Consider the following 15,042-nt stretch of genomic DNA (forward strand, 5'->3'; position numbering starts at 1 on the left):
AGCTTCTTCTCGTCCTTCATTTCCCTCTGCTGTTCTGTAACAAATGAGGCTCCAATGAGTTTCTAATAGACTACTTTTGAAATTGATACTCTCTAGAACATGAAAGGCCAGCATTACTTCTGGAAATCAATGCTTGCCTTCGTTTTATTTTCTATTTCAATCTAGTTGGCATTTATTATCCTGTGAAATTCACCCAACTTGTCTTTAAGATATTTCATAGTGAGAAATATGAAATCAGGGACACCTGGGTGGCTCAGCAGTTGGGCACCTGCCTTTGGCTCAGGTCGTGATCCCAGGATCCGGGGTCAAGTCCTGCATTGGGCTCCCTGCGATGACCTTGCTTCTTCTTCTGCCTATATCTCTGCTTATCTCTCTCAGTCTGTGTCTCTCATGAATAAATAAATAAATCTTTTTTAAAAAAAGAAAAAAATCAGTAATTTCTGCATCTGTGAAAAGACCCTATTGCTCACAAAATCTTGTGTTTCCGTTCTCCTGGTTGGCTAATGCCACCATGGGGTAATCCCTTCCCTATAATCTACTCCCTCCCCTGTTGCACTTACTTATTAAGGCCATAGCACTTACCTAGATTTACCAAGGCACTCTCAGTACCCCTATAACGTGCCCCTGAGTAGTTCAAGCTGAAATTGCAACAACCTGCACACTAACACCCACTTGTTCAGCATGTCCTGAGACTTTTACTTTTCACTTATGGTATTTAATATTGAAGATTTGCTACCCGATCCCCATTCTATATTCCTGCTCATTGGAGAAGTTAGAAAACCACAATCTAAATTCACCAAACTCCTTAAGCTAGGATTCTTGACACAAATTAGGTTCCACCAATTATAAGAACTCTTGTGGGGCTAGGAAAATAAACATGAGGCAGAGTCATCTTACTATGGCTCTTAGCTGGTATTTCTTGCAAACTGAGTTTGGAAATGCAGAATTACAGTATCAATTTTCTAGTTTCTTTAATAAGAAAGGCAATTGTGGTTATGGCAGTAACTTCCCGATATTAGAGGTAGTAACTTTTTCAGTGAATCAGCCCTCAGTGAATCTTTCAGGAGGCCCAATTGAACACTTCAGTGCACTTCCAATAATCTTCAAAGCACCTATATATTTTATCAGTTCTAAGATCTATTTTCTTTATATTTTTACCTTTCTTAATTTAGAGTACTGTATGTGATCAAAGACTTTATTTCAACCATTAACCATATAACATTCATGACACAGATTTTTGAAATCCTTCCATTGATGTCTTCTATGAAGATCAAAACAGCACCAGCACCAACACACCTGAGTGTAATTTCAAATATAAATCCCATCACACTTGAGGTTCTTAAAGTATTCTGTATTTTCCTCACTAAACGATCACTGAAAGAGTGGGTGAGACTCATGCCCAATTTGCTCAAGGTCTCATGAATATTGCTCCATATCTATAATAGCTTTTTCTCAGCTAAAAAGTACTCCTTGCTTGGGGGAAGAAACATCTTAAGTTGCAGTAACTTGTCAGTATGAAAATCCAGGATGGCGAGTGCTTAATTCTAAATTGCCTACCTAGATAACAAAGGAGGCAAAAACACGCAGTGGGGAAAGGACAGTCTTTTCAATAAATGGTGCTGGGAAAACTGGACAGCTACATGGAAAAGAATGAAACTGGACTACTTTCTTACACCATACAAAAATAAAATCAAGATGGATTAAAGACCTAAATGTAAGACCTGAAACCACAAAACTCCTGAAAGAAACTATAAGCAGTAATCTCGTGGCCATAGATGTTAGCAATATTTTTCTGGATAAATGTCCTCAGGCAAGGGAAACAAAAGCAAAAAGAAACTATTTGGACTACACCAAAATAAAAAGTTTCTGAACGGTAAAGCAAACAGTCACAAAACAAAAAGGCAACCCACTGAATAACAGAAGATACTTTCAAATGATATATCCAATAAGTGGTGAATATCCAAACTATATAAAGAACTCACATAACACCAAATGATAATCATCATCATCATCATCATCATCATCTGATTAAAAAGTGAACAGAAGACCTGAATAGACATTTCTCCAGAGAGAAAATACAGATGACCAAAAGACACATGAAAAAATGTTCATCACTAATTATCATGTAAAAGCAAATCAAATCCCCAATAAGATATTACTTCATACTAATCAAGATAGCTATTATCAAAAAAATAAGAAATAACAAGTTTGGGCAAGGATATAAAGAAAAAGGAATACTTGTGCACTGTTGGTGGGAATGTAAATTGGTGCAGCCACTACAGAAAACAGTATGGAGGTTCCTCAAAAAATTAAAAACAGAAAGACTATATATACAAACCAGTAATTCTACTTCTGGAATTATTTACCTGAAGAAAATAAAAATACTAATTTGAAAAGATTTATGCACCCCTATATTTATTGCAGCATTATTTACAATAGCCAAGATACATAAGTAACCCAAGCGTCCACTGATAAATGAATGAAGAAGATTAGTATAAATGTACAATGGAACATTATTCAGCCATAAAAAATGAGATCTTGCCACTTTGAACAAGATGGATGGAGCTAGAGTGTATTATTATAAATGAAAGAAGTCAAGAAAAGACAAATATCATGTTTTCACTTATTTGTGGAATCAAAAAAACAAAGCAAACAAAAAACACAGGAATAGTCTTAAAATATAGTGAACAAAGTGGTGATTTCTGGGGAGGGGCAAAATAAGTAAAGGGGATTAACAACTACAAACTTCCAGTTATAAAATAAATAAGTCACAGGGATGAAAAGTGCAGTATCAGAATATAATCAATAATATTGTAATAGCTTTGTGTGGCAACAAATAATAATTATACTAACTGTGATGAATATTTTACATCATATATAGTTGTTGAATCACTATGTTACACACCTGAAACTAATATAATACTGTGCATCAACTAACTTCAACAAAAATAAAATTACCTGTACAGGTTTTAACAGTTGAAAATGAGTCCTTGACTACAAAATCCAGTCACACAGAATAATATGAATCATGGCAAAGATCAGAAACCCAATTTGAAAAAGCAGCATTGAACTAGAAATGACCTAGTCAAAGTTATTTTGCTCACCAAACGCCAGGTTTTATATCTCTCAGTATTCCTGACATAATTCATGAGTAGTTAGTGTTTCAAGAGGGCCTATAGCATCCATTTTCCCTGTGCACCTTCTAAGTCATTTGAGAAATAAGACTCTCTCCAAAATTTTTTAAAGATAATGACCAAGATATCAATTTCATTAATAAAGTTTTTATCATAGAACATGGCTTAGGCATGTAACAGAAATGGTCTTCCCAGTACTAAAACCCAGAATTAGACAGTTGTGCACTGCAGGCAACTTTGTACAACCTCACTACTTCAAACATGGGACTCTGTCCTTCAAAAATGTGTCATAAAATGTTTCTTTTTATGGAAACAGCTTCTCAAAAGCAGGAAAGAAATATGGGATAAGATTCCTATGCCCACTTCCTCCCCAAATTTCAACAACATTCACAAAATAAGAAAGGAAGGAAAGAAATGAATAAATGACAAGAACAATCTACAATGTCAAAGAGCCTTTACTGGGGAAACTAATTTTCATAAGGACAGAGATTTGTCCATGTTGTTAAATGTTCTATTTTTAGCACCTAAACCACTTCCTGGTGTTAGTAAATCTCAATAATATTAGCTGAATGTTTATAACCAGAAAGTAAAAGAAGGTTGATTCACATTAGTCTGTTACTTTTTTCTCTGAAAGTAGGCTAACACTCAGAACAAGTAAGCAAATTGTTTAGTCACATTATTTTTCCTAAGAAAAATATCGCCAGCAAATAGCATTTTTTACTCAGAGAAGGTAACACTCAGCTCAGCTCCTCTTCCATCCCTTACCTCTGCCTGTTACTAGTAAGTGCCATTAAGCCAAAGAGAATCCAGAGGATGTCATAAAAACTTCTTTTGGTCTGAAAGACCTCCACACACTTCTGCCTGACGGAGAGCCCCAGGTCCACTGTAGATTTAGACACTTTATTCATTTGTTTGTTTTCTCCAGGGTGGGGGGCAAGAGGAGAGGGAAAGAGAGAATCTTTTTTTTTTTTTTTTTTTTTTTTGAGAGAGAATCTTAAGCAGGCTCCCTGCCCAGCACAGAGCCTGATGTAGGGCTCCATCTCACAAGCCTGAGATCATACCTGAGCTTGAAGGAAGAGTCAAACACTTAACCAACTATGCTACCTAGGTGCCCCAATTTAGCTACTTTAAAAAGTGTAATTAAACAGGTATTTTTACTCTTTTATCTATCGATCACAAATGAGAATGAAAACCATATGCAAACAGAAAGGAATTAGAAGAAAAGTTTTTCTTGCACAGCTCTAAAGGAACTGAAGAAATCATAACGATAAGCCCTTATCTGTATAAACTACATTACAAATTTCCTATTATTAGGCCTATCCTAAAAGGTAGATGGTAATCTTCACTTTGCCAGCAAAGCTGTAATTAAACATTACAGGTTTGTATATATATATATATATATATATATATATATAGCCCTGGGGAAGAAAGCGAGGTGTCTTCTACAGGGAACTCTCAAGCAATGTGAACTCTTCTTTCTGAAAGCAGTTTGCCAGCTACCAGCTAAAATTTAAAGTTCAAGGTAACTTAATCTAAGAGGTTGCACTATCTTTTGTTCACGTGGATATGACAATAAGCAGTGCTGGATCCCAGGACCCCGAAATCAAGACCTGAGCTAAAGGCAGCTGCTTAACCAACTGAACCACCCAGGCAACCCTGATCTGAATAATCGATTACATCTATAGCCCTTGTGATTGTGAGTTGATGTTATTTTTGCCTTTAGCAACAAAGAAGGTGGGAAATTCAACTCATAACAACTGGTGGCTTAGGGTAAGCCTTTAAGAAAAGGTCTCTCAAAGAGCAGTAGACTAGAATACCCTCCCCCACAAAACTTCCCCAAAGCGCTTTTTTTCCTGTGCTCCTTAATTGGTGAAGACTACCACCATTTAAGCTGCAAGGCATCCTACCTCTTCTTTCCATATGCATGTGACTAAGGATAAAAGTCCAATCAAGGGAACTTCCTGAATAACTCCAAAATCTGTTTACTCACCACCATCACATCACTATCCCCCTCTGTCCGAGTTACTGCAATAACCTGTTAATGGTTATGTCTTCCTCAAGAAGACCTTAGATGCAAATCTGACAGTATCACTCCTCATTGCCTTCAGAATAAAGTCTACTGGTTTTAATAACCTAGTTTTTGCCTAGTTCTCTAGCCTTATCTATTAATCCCTTTTCTCTTTGCATCCTTTCCTTCAGTCAATCTAAACTACTTGCATTTCCTCAAATATATCACACACGTTTTATTTATTTTTTTAAATTTTTTTAAATTTTTATTTATTTATGATAGTCACAGAGAGAGAGAGAGAGAGAGGCAGAGGGAGAAGCAGGCTCCATGCACCGGGAGCCCGACGTGGGATTCGATCCCGGGTCTCCAGGATCGCGCCCTGGGCCAAAGGCAGGCGCCAAACCGCTGCGCCACCCAGGGATCCCTCACACACGTTTTAGATTGAACTATTCCACACTCTCTCTAACTCAAAATTCCTTTAAAACTTAAACTAAGATTAAGCCTTCCAGCAAGACCTTCCAACATTTCTAACACTCTCTCAACTAAGCCCACCCCAAAAACAAATTTCTGTTATGTATGACTACCTCTTCAGACTTTCCACTCTTGCTTCCATTTCTTCTAACACATCATTCTCCGTATCAATTGTTTGTGATTCCTACAGCCTATGAGTTGCTTGAAGGCATAGTCTCATGTTTTCTATCTCTATGCTTAAGAATCGCCTTTTGCACACAGCAGACACTTAATAGATAATTGTTGAGTGAATAAATGAGACAACAAGCTTGAATTCAAATGTAGATCTAAAGTCCACGATCCCTCCACTGTATCATAATCATTTAGCTATATATGAGTAGATGACCCAAAACAAACAATCAGAGGAGAGTTATGACAGTGTTTACAGCCTTGTTTTGCCAGACTCTTCACATTTGTCAGAGGAAGAGAAAAAACTGTCTACTGCAGGTGGTACCTAGTGTTTCTCCACTGCTGCAGACAGATGGTCAGGACACCATAATAAGCATAAACAAAATGTGCCCAAAATAGGAATGGAAAATTCTACCTTCAAATTGTACAGAGAGCCCTTTGCGTATTGATGGAGGGATTATAATCATATCAAAGGCATTTTAGGTGAAGCAAAATTACCAATGTGAAGCACAGAACCAAGCTTCCTGCTTTGAAGATTTAGAGATTTATATATTGACAAATGAATATGGTTTATTTCTCAAGTACATAGGAAAAATAAAATTGCCATGGAGAAATTTAAGCTCTAATTCAACTGGTCTAAAATTTTTTAAAGCGTCACTGTGCCATTTAAGAAACATCTACTACAATTCAAGGGAAAATTTCTAGGCATCCAAAATTTTCTTCCATAATACTCCTGAAAAAAACATGGGGTACATTAAAATCACCTGGGAGGGGTCAGCCCAGATGGCTCAGGGGTTTAGCGCCGCCTTCAGCCCAGGGTGTGATCCTGGAGACCTGGGATTGAATCCCATGTCAGGATCCCTACATGGAACCTGCTTCTCCCTCTGCCTGGGTCTGTGCCTCTCTCTCTGTACATTAATAAATAAATAACATCTTTAAAATAAATAAATAAATAAATAAATAAATAAATAAATAAATAAATAATAAAATAAAATCACCTGGGATGTTTTTTCTGCAAAAATAGATGATAAACCAACAGATAACCAATTGATCATTCTTGAGTCTTATCCAAGATCTATTAAATCGGAATCTCTTCAGGGTCAGGTATAATATAATAGTTTTAAATTTTTCTCAGACAATTCTGATGGACCGGCCTTGTTTGTGTGAACTGGTGTGGTGATAGTTATTTTTAATCTTGACAGTAGCATTTACACTGGATCATTCTAGATGTGACATGGTAGTTGCACAATACTCTTATTTCTCAGACCATAATTTTCAAGCTTTAGATTAGGTTTTGAGGGCAGCCTGGGTGGCTCAGTAGTTTAGTGCTGCCTTCAGCTCAGGGGTGATCCTTGAGACCCGGAATCAAGTCCCACATCGGGCTCCCTGCATGGAGCCTGCTTTTCCCTCTGCCTGTGTCTCTGCCTCTCTCTCTCTCTGTGTGTGTCTCTGTGTCTCTCATGAATAAATTTTTAAAATCTTAGATTAGGTTTTGAATATTACTGATCTTTATTTTAACTTTTAAGAATAACTTGATTATTGAACTGCAAGAGTGAAAAATATGAGATACAGTATATCATTATATAGGAGTATATGTCTCCTGAAAGCTCACCAGGACCTTAAATCAATATGTAAAACAAAATAAATGTAACTTTAGGAGTTGTTCATTTACTATCAAACTTTCATTATATAATTAAAACCTGTAAGACTAGACAAGACATTGCCAAAGTTGGTAACACAGAACTATGCCTCTTCCTCATCAGAATGCCAGGACTCACTTAGCATAGAAATTAGCATTATTCCAGGACCATCCCACACCTTCAGTTACAGAGTCATGGTTCAAAATGCTAGAGCTCTGGGATCCCTGGGTGGCGCAGCGGTTTGGCGCCTGCCTTTGGCCCAGGGCGCGATCCTGGAGACCCGGGATCGAATCCCACGTCGGGCTCCCGGTGCATGGAGCCTGCTTCTCCCTCTGCCTATGTCTCTGCCTCTCTTTCTCTCTCCGTGACTATCATAAATAAATAAGAATTAAAAAAAAAATTAAAAAGAAAAATGCTAGAGCTCTTCTTACCCACAAGTCTTTGCTTGGCCCAAGATGTACTAGAAGCTGATCAGGATATCTTCCCATCTGTGAAAGTATCACCTCCACCAGGCTGGGTCTCTCTCTGCCTCTAAAACTTCTTCATGATTTCTAGACTAATTGTATCTAGACTGACTCCCCTGACTCTAGATTATTTAACCTTCCAACTTCCCGAAAAGTCTGCATGTGAACTCTACGGTTGTTTGGCAAATATTATTTACTCCTTGTACTTACCTATATTCACAGCTGAACTATGAGCAAAAAGAAAACTTTGGTTTTGTCCTCCTAAGCCTTAAATTGTCTTCATATGCCCTTTTCATCTTCAGTTACTACTCCCAGGCATGAAAGAATGAATTAATGAATAAATAAATAACACAGATATGGAGAGCAGATTGGTAGCTGGTAGTTGCCCAGGTTGAGTGGGAAATGAAATGAGTAAAAGTAGTCAAAACATACAAACTTCTAGCTATAAAACAAATAAGTCTGTAGGACGCCCGGGCGGCTCAGCGGTTAAGCATCTGCCCTTGGCTCAGGGCGTGATCCCAGAGTTCCAGAACTGAGTCCCACATCGGGCTCCCTGCATGGAGCCTGCTTCTCCCTCTGTCTGTGTCTCTGCCTCTCTCTGTGTCTCTCATGAATAAATAAATAAAATCTTTTTAAGGGATCCCTGGGTGGCGCAGCGGTTTGGCGCCTGCCTTTGGCCCAGGGCGCGATCCTGGAGACCCGGGATCGAATCCCACATCGGGCTCCCGGTGCATGGAGCCTGCTTCTCCCTCTGCCTGTGTCTCTGCCTCTCTCTCTCTCTCTGTGACTATCATAAATAAATAAAAATTAAAAAAATAAAAAATAAAAAAAATAAAAATAATAAAATAAATAAGTCTGCAAATATAATGTACAGCATGGCAACTATAGTTAATAATACTGTATCATATACCTAAAAGTTGCTAAGAGAGTAGGTGTTAGAAGTCCTCATACAAGAAAAGAATGTGTAACTATGTAAAGTAATGGATGTTAACTATATTTACTGTGACTATCATTTCTCAACATATACCAATATCAAATTTAATATTGTACATCTGAAACTAATATATAATATCTTATGTCAATTATACCTCAGCAAAAAAGAGAAATATAAATTTGAGTCACAAAATTAAAAAAAGAAGGAAAAGAGATTTTTCACATAGTTATATTTTCACAACTATCCATGAGTTGTTTATAACTATTTCCCAAATACAGAAAGAAATTTGAGAGTGTCACAAAAGTAGTAAGCGACAAGAGCCCGAATTCAATCCTCTGTCTTATAAACCTGAGTCCAGTGTTCTTTTTAAAACATCACTGGCTCATATAAATAAATTCCATACTCACAAAACTCAATTATAAGGCTATTTAATAGGTGAACTAAAAAAAGACATCTAGTCCCCTATAACAATAACCTCAGTTTCAAAGAAATCACTTGTGGGAGGTCAACTTCAAAAGCAAAATCCAAATCTAATATTCTGATGCTTGGTTATTTCTATACAATCTGTACAAAGGCCAAGGATGTTGTTAAACACTCTACTAACAGGAAAGATATCCCCTCGCACTCACAAAAAAAGAAGTAGCTGGATTAAAAAAAAAAAAAAAAAAAAAAAGCCGATAGTGCCCAAGGTTGTGAGATACTTCCTTTACCAAAGCTTCACTCAGTGTAAGATTTTTTAATTCAACTGAGTCTTTTGTATTTCAACGTATTTCTACTTAGTTATTCCACTAATTTATCCTCAAAAAATATGTTTAATATTTCTTGAGTCTTCCAGTTAATATCAATACAATGATAAAAAGAGACACAGGAATCCTAATCTCATGGAGCATGGGTAATAATATTTTCCACAATACAGGGGATAGAATGATCATTGTTTTCCAAATCAAACTAAATATGCCTTTGAGCCCATTTAACAGAGTGTGGAAAAATCTAATCCCAGTCATGTTTGGGGAGCCCAAGAATTTGGAGAGTTTTTATGATACCTAGAATGAAGACATGGACTGAGTCTTGACCTTTGATGTCAATATGATTACTCCTTCTGCTACCAATGCTGCTGTTAGGTCACTCCCTCTGCCTTTGTTATGTCTGGTATTCCTTCACCTCCTAGTGGTCTTCTCTGTTGACCCCAGACAACAAAGGAACCCTGACCCTCTTTCATCCAGGACACTGAGCACTAAATCTGAGATAAAAATCTCTCAAATCTCTGGTCCATTTCCAGTCCCGGGAACACTTACACTTTCTCCCTATATCAAAACACCTTTGTGCCTTTTCCCCCCATTTTTCTTTTCTCTCTCCTCTTTCTTGAGTGGTCCTTCTCTCCAAACAAAATCTAAGTAGGGGTCATCTTCCAAAGGCCTAACAAACGCACGGCAAGGAAAAATTATGTTGGTTCTCTGGATTTTTCTACAATAGCTAAAACAAAACAAGAGCAAATTTCTATATGGACCCTCCACTTAGACTGGCAGGTTACAGCCATTTGTTGAAATATACACTATAGTCAAGCAAAGCATTACATATTTACAAGTGAAAAACCTGGAGCTCTTGAGCCAAGGCACATAAAAGTGACATTGGAAATTTTCTCTTTTCCCAGTCAATTCTTAGAGTTGAAAGGACAAGAATTTTAATCAATGCATCCAAAGTACATCATGCATAATTAAGTCACCCTCATTTTACTTAAAATTTGTTTTTAGGGGCACCTGGGTGACTCAGTCAAACATGTGACTCTTGATTTTGACTCAGGACATGATCTCAGGGTTGTGAAACTGAGCCCCTTATCAGGCTCCATGCTTAGCACAGAGTCTTCTAGAGAGTCTCTCTCCCCCTCTTCCTCTGTTTCTCCCCTGACTTGTGCTCTCTCTCTAAACAAATAAATAAATAAAATCTTTTTTAAAAGATTTGATTTTGAATTGTTCTTCTCCATTGATATTTTATTAGAAATTAATCACATCTGAGATTCTGATTTATCTAGAATTAATAACTTCCTTCAATAGTATGACACCTATATTTCATCTCAATAGACTGAGATACAAATGAAACCATTTTCTATACAGTGAGAGAGTCAAGATATACTCAGAGGAGCTGTCAATGCAGTTAGGATGTCTGTCTATCAGGAAGATGATTTTGAGGTCAGCCACAGGCAAATATCCTAAATACATGATGTGTGCCATCTAGCATTTTTAGTTTCCTTGACTTAGATTTTGTTTTCCTTTTTAGTGTCCTTTTCTCCCTCTTTAGGCAATCAAGATACTCTGTTTTATCCAATTCCCCTGCATCACCTGTCAAAACTCTCAGGAGATGTCTTAATAAATTCATCTATATTTAAGTATAAAGGATTGATGTTTAAATTGGAACTACTTCAGGAATGCCTGCAGTTATAGACTTTCAGGCCTAATATATAGATAAAGAAGGATTATGTTTGGGCAGGAGGACTGGACCATTCAACCCCCCAAAATTACACTGACATGTCCAGGCCAAAACCAGTTCAAGTAAAATGTCTATATCCATGTTTTGGAAAAGATCCAAGTTGTCTCTGTATCTACTAAAAAGTCTCACCTAGAAAAACTACCGTCACTGTCAAATGAAATTACATATGTAAAAACACTTTTTAAAGTTAATACTATCAGGGTACTTAATGACACCAAACTCTATTCTATTAGCTTTACCTGAATTTATGTTTTACAATAGTTAGAAGAGAACTGCTATTATCCCTATTTCACAAATGAGAAAACAGAGACAATGGCAAGTTAAGTAGTTTTCCTAAGGTCAAAAACCAGAAAGTAGTCCTCTTTCTAACCTACAACCTTTCCTTATCATAATTATCAATGTTATTCTCAGAGCTTTGGGGTGTAGGATGATGAATGAGAGGGAATGTATGTTCTGCTACTTTTTTATGTTTGTTACTTGTATGCTCTGTTACTTTGTTCAGGAAAAAATATAAGCAGCATAATTATAGTAGCTAATACTTGGTAAGCCTTTGCTGTGGCCAAAGTAAGCTGATGAGAATGAGTGTGCATTATCTCATTTACTGCTCCCAATAGTCCTGGAAGTTAGGCCATGTTAATACTCTTCATTTGATAGATAAAAAAAACCAAGGGAAGTCTTAGAGAAATGTAGCAATTTACACAAGGCCACACATATAGCAAGCTGTGTACCCAAGATATCGTCCCAGGTATCCAGCCATTTATTGTATACTAAGTGACAATACTGTATTAATGGCTTTCCATATTTTATCCTATTTAATCCTCACAGTAGATTTATGAGGAAGACTGTAGGATTATGGGAAACTGTGTTGAGGGGTTTGGGGATGCTTCCTTTTTTTTTTTTTTAATTTTTTTTATTTATTCATGATAGTCACACAGAGAGAGAAAGAGAGGCAGAGACATAGGCAGAGGGAGAAGCAGGCTCCATGCACCGGGAGCCCGACGTGGGATTCGATCCCGGGTCTCCAGGATCGCGCCCTGGGCCAAAGGCAGGCGCCAAACCGCTGCGCCACCCAGGGATCCCTTGGGGATGCTTCCTATACAACACCAAGCAATTCTCAGACACCAGCAGGCTGTCCATGAATTCAACCCAATTCTGACATTACCTACCTGGAGATAGCATCAGATTCTACAGGTTGTGGACTCTATCCTGTAAGACTGTGCCCCCAACACATATATACACACTTCGGATGCCAGTCACAAGCCCAGTGTGTCACCTATGCTTCTGAACAGGGTACAGATTGCAAGGTAGAGTTTGCAGGACCCCCTCCAACTCAGAACGCAATTGCAAGTCCAGGTTGTTACCCATGCTTCAGATCAACTGGCTCAACTGATTTTGTTGAGGTTTCTTCTTGGGTTCAAGTGGCTCAAGTAGCTCACAGACTTCAGAGAAACATTTTTTTTAATAGATTACTGTAACAGCTAGGTGGAAGAGTTGTATTGAGCAAAGTATGGGGAAAGGAGAGCTTCCATGCTCTTTCTGGGCACAACACTTCCCCACATCTCCACGTGTTCACCAACCTGGAAGCTCTCTAAACTCCGTCCTTTCCAGTCTTATGGAGGTTCCTACCTAGTCCACTGGTTTCTAATTAGTTCACTGGTCACTGGAGATTAATTCAACCTCCAGTCCCTCTACCTTCCCTGACAACCACAGGTTGGGAAGGAAAGTTTGAACATTCTAGTCACATTATTGTTTTCATTGATAACCAGCTCCTATCTTTAGGGGCTTTCCATAAGCCACCTCATTAACGTAACAAAAGATATGTTAGCATTCTCAGCACTAAGGATTTGGGGGAGCAGTGAGCCTGGAACTGCGGATGAAGACCAAATACATATTCCTTAAGTTACAATATCACATCTGCCCGTGGGATCATAACAATTTATCCTTAAATTGTAAAATTTCCTAGGTAATTCGCTTCCTGTCCACCCAATGTTCCTACTACAATAAGTCAAAGGTTCAAAAACAGGTCTATGTCTTCTCACTCTGACTTGATTATCACCTAGCTTCTTCACACACCATAATCCAAATCAATCACATTCATGTATCTAAACCAATCCTTAGCCTGAAACTAGACCATCAGCGTAGAAGAGTTTGTTGATCATCCTGGCAGCATTATTTGCCAAATTTGCCGATAAGCCTATAGAATTGCAGTAGTTATAGGCATATTGAGCTGACATGCAAGAATTTCACTCAACATTGGCTAGATACAATGGTATGTACACTTTTATCTTGCTTTATTATTCTGAAAATTAATAATACTGAAAAATTTCTGATTATTTTTGTACCCCAAGTGACTTATCTACAGCACCTAGAAAAATGGTAGACACAATGCAGGTGCTCAGTAAATATCTGAAGGCTTGAATTATAACAATCATATTAATTTGCACAGGAATTTTGAAATCTTGTTTTGTCCCTTAAAAATATTGATCTTGCGAGCAAACTATGAGAATTCCCTTGAACTCACAAATAGGTGTAGATACCTATTTAATAATAGGTAAATTATGTGCTGTTAGCAGGAATTCTTTTTGTGTGTGAGTGTACTAGCAGTATAGATTTTTAAATCTTTTCCTTGAAAGATAAAATACTGATTATAAATTTTAAGTGTATAGCTCCATAAACATTTCAAATATAAATACACAATGAATGTAGCCACCATCTACATAGAATATTACTAGCATCCTCAGTCATTCCTCACACCCATTCCCAAATATCATTCACTTCCACAAAAAAAAAAAACACTTAAAATTTTATCACCATAAATTAGTTTTGCCTTTTTGAACCTCATTAACGGAATTATAGGTTATGCACTACTCTGTGTCTGGCGTCTTTCATTATATGTTAAGTTTGTGAGATACATCTACATTGTTGCATGTAGTAATAATTTATTCATTTATTAGATTTATATATAAAATTATGATATTCTTAAATATTTAGTTATAAATATATAATAATATGTTGACAAATGAATGATTCTGTCTAGGTTGAGATTATTATGAGTCATGATGCTATTACCAGTATAGTAAATGTGTTTTTAGTAAAAAAATGTATATATTTCAGGTAGGAATAGAATGTCTTTCTTTCTCAAAGGTAGAATTGCCAGGTCATAGAGTTTATGAATGTTTAGTATTAGTAGAGAAGTCAACAGTTTTCCAAAGTGGTTGGACTAATTTGTACTCCTTCCAGCTGTGAATGAGAGATATATTTGCCACACACCTTTGCCAATGCTTGATAATAATGTTTTTGTTCTTTTGTTTTACTTCGTCATCCTAGCAGGTGCATAGAGGTATGTTATTATGCCTTCAACTTGCACTTCCATGATAACTAATGGCCTTTGACATATTTTCATATGCTTAAAAAATCAACTTGTGGCACCTGGGTGGCTCAGTCGGTTAAGTATCTGACTCTTTGTTTTGGCTCAGGTAATGATCTCAGGTTGTTGGATCTAGCCCCATATCCAGCTCCACACTCAGTGTAGAGTCTGCTTTGGATTCTCTCTCTTCCTCCTTCTCTGCCCTCACACCCACTTGCACTTGGCCTCTCACTCTCTCAAATAAATAAATTAAATCTTAAAAAAGATCAACCAGATATCCTCTTTAGTCAAGTGCCTATTTAAATATTTTGCCCCTCTATGTGTTGCCTATTTTCATATTAATAGGAAATATTTATTCTGTAATGAATTCTA

This window comes from Canis lupus, chromosome 25 (assembly GCF_048164855.1).
Source record: "Canis lupus baileyi chromosome 25, mCanLup2.hap1, whole genome shotgun sequence".
Lineage (NCBI taxonomy): Eukaryota > Metazoa > Chordata > Mammalia > Carnivora > Canidae > Canis > Canis lupus.